The sequence below is a fragment of the Bidens hawaiensis genome, unplaced genomic scaffold (assembly GCF_021521415.1).
Source record: "Bidens hawaiensis isolate Kalapana, Puna unplaced genomic scaffold, B.hawaiensis_p1.1 tig00071375_1, whole genome shotgun sequence".
Classification (NCBI taxonomy): domain Eukaryota; kingdom Viridiplantae; phylum Streptophyta; class Magnoliopsida; order Asterales; family Asteraceae; genus Bidens; species Bidens hawaiensis.
In genome coordinates, this window is record NW_027502487.1 from 2,732 (window position 1) to 5,632 (window position 2,901).

Below are 2,901 nucleotides of genomic sequence, written 5' to 3' on the forward strand. Positions count from 1 at the left end.
ATTTTTTGCTCCAATATCAATCAATCAATCAATCAATCATGCCCAGTAAAATCCCACCGACAGCAAAGCTATAAGTAGGGTCTGGGGAGGGTGGGATGTAGGCACACCGTACCTCTATCCAAAGGAATAAAGAGGTGGCTTCCAGAGAGACCCTCGGCTCTAAGAACATGTGTATGAAGCAAAATAAAGGAAATCAAAGTTTAACAGTTATATAAAAACTACTACTAATTATAATAATATTAATAATAAGATCACAGTTTAACAGCTATAAAAAGGCTAATAATAATTATAATAATAATAATATATGTAAGGGAAATACCATTATGGTATGTGACCTAAATAAGTTAAGTCTAAGCCCTAAGGTATTCAATTCTCTCTAAAAATCCTTAACTTTAATTCTACTTCTCCACGAATTCCTATCCTCAACCATGTCCTCGGAGAGGTTTAGGTCTATCAAATCATGCCTAATCCTCTCATCCCAAGTCAATTTCGGTCGTCCTCTACCCCTCCTCCCCTCTATAGTAATGTTTTCTACGGATCTAACAGGATTCGTCGTCTGTCTTCTCTTTACATGTCCAAACCATCTCAATCTCCACTCTCTTATCTTGTCTGCTATGTTCGCCACCCCTAATCTCTCGCGAAACACAACGTTTCTTATTCGGTCTAGTCTTGTGTGCCCACACATCCAACGTAGCATTCTCATTTATGCTACCTCCATCTTCCGCACTTGTGCCTTCTTGATGGCCCAACAATCTGTTCCATATAGCATTGCAGGTCTAACTGCCACCCTATAGAATTTTCCCTTTAGTTTAGTCGGGAAACTCTTGTCGCACAATATACCTGTGGCTGCTTTCCATCTACACCATCCTACCTGAACTCGGTGGGTCACATCACTGTCTAATTCCCCATCGCTCTGTACAAATGATCCTAAATACTTGAACTTCGTTACCTGCGGGACCACCTGCCCTTCAATTGTGATCTGTGCGTCTTCATTGTCGTTTATCCCACCAAAATCACAGTGGAGGTACTCCGTCTTAGATCGGCTAATCTTTAAACCTTTTGTCTCTAAGGTTGTTCGCCACTCCTCAAGCCTCATGTTCAGATCTTGTTTTTTCTCAGCAAGTAACACAATATCGTCTGCGAACATCATGCACCACGGGAGAGTCCCCTGAATCGACTTTGACAACTCATCCAAGACTACTGCAAAAAGAAACGGGCTCAACGCTGACCCCTGGTGAAGACCTACCTCTACAGGAAAGAAATTAGTATCCCCCACTGGCGCACGGACACTTGTTTCACTCCTGGTATACATATCCATAATTATCTCTATGTATTTCCTTTGACAACTCATCCAAGACTACTGCAAAAAGAAACGGGCTCAACGCTGACCCCTGGTGAAGACCTACCTCTACAGGAAAGAAATCAGTATCCCCCACTGGCGCACGGACACTTGCTCCAATATGATGTGTAAAATTTTCCAAGTCAGATATGTCCTTAGTTGAGCATCTGGCCCTGGTAACCTGGTCAAAGATAGTAACTACCTCATCTTTTAGTGCAGTGAGCCTTAAATCAACAGCTCTCAGTAGTTCATTCCTATCAGAAGCCATAAATATGTTGATTAAGAAACTGCATGAAATTAAGTGCGTAAAATAATAGATACCACAAAGAATACATACTTTGAATCGATCGATGATGTAATATCAACCACAGACTTCAAAGACAAAGAAAGTTGGAACTTTTTGGTCTCCTCTAATTGAGTGATTTCATTTCCAATGCTAACGATGTCTGGCCAATCAAGAATGCGTAGAAATCTAACAAATGATAATCAAAGAAAGCATATAAAGATTTAATTCCATTTAGTATATCAAATAAAACAATAGAAAGGAAACGCACTATGATAAAATAAAATGAACCTTGTCAATGTGGCTGTTGTGAACCACTCAGCATCATTGACAGTATCAGGAGGTAACACCTTGAAATTCGTATTTGAGCCTTTGGAGGTCAAATCTTTGACTCGGGGTGAATGCAACAATAACTGTTTCAATGCTCCGGATGCTGCCTTTTCGGCCCTGTTGCTACTACATACATACGCATCATACCTACAAAAGATTATATAAGAACATGCTTCAGAAACTTAGCCAAACAAAACAGCCATCTTTTGACAAACAGTCTGAAATTTGTATGCAAAAAATATGCACTGTTGTAGGGTTTGTTATTATTTACCACAAGTGAGAATACAAAAAATCATAATATAAGAAAACTTAATCAAATACAATCTCCTATTTACAGGAGTAATAGTCGTATAACAACGCGAAATTTTATAAACAGGTTTAAAAAAGGAAAGAACCTGTTCTGGCATGGAAATATCTGAAGTTCAACATAATCAAGTGGAGCATCAGGATCAATTCCTCCTTCCATCTCCTTCAACCTGTTTCAATCCACCACAAAAACACAGCTATAATATCTACATTATAAATAATACACTTTCAAAACTTCAAACATCTATAAACACAAAAATAAACACTATCAATATCTTTAAAATATCCTCAACAAATTATATCATACAATAGAACTACGACAACCATCATTCACTGTCAAATTCTCAGATCGCGAACACAAATGCGACACTCATAGCAAAATTCACAGCTCTTTCAAATATCATCAACAATAATTATATGCAAAAGCAACTTAGATCTAACGAAATATGACCTAATCATCCACAATCAAAATCTCAGCTCACTAACACCAAAATGCAACACTCATCGCAAAATACGCAACTCATCTCAATGAGTTAATCGGTTTTTTTGGGTTTACGGAGGGGAGAGCAACTGGCGGTTGCTCTCCTTTCTCCTCTTAGTTCGGGTTTTTATTCCCAAAACTCAGCTCGAGTTTGTTTGTTGG

At 38.6% G+C, this 2,901-nt stretch overlaps 1 long non-coding RNA gene across 1 annotated transcript; it reads right to left on the minus strand.

Moving 5' to 3' along the window:
• Positions 1–1,458: 1,458 nt before the first annotated feature.
• LOC143605778 (uncharacterized) lies at positions 1,459–2,414 on the minus strand. The gene is made up of 3 exons (XR_013148612.1): positions 1,914–2,414; positions 1,677–1,811; positions 1,459–1,593 (listed from the first exon to the last, which is right to left on the minus strand). It is a non-coding gene; the product is annotated as an uncharacterized LOC143605778 (long non-coding RNA).
• Between the last annotated feature and the right edge of the window lie 487 nt (positions 2,415–2,901).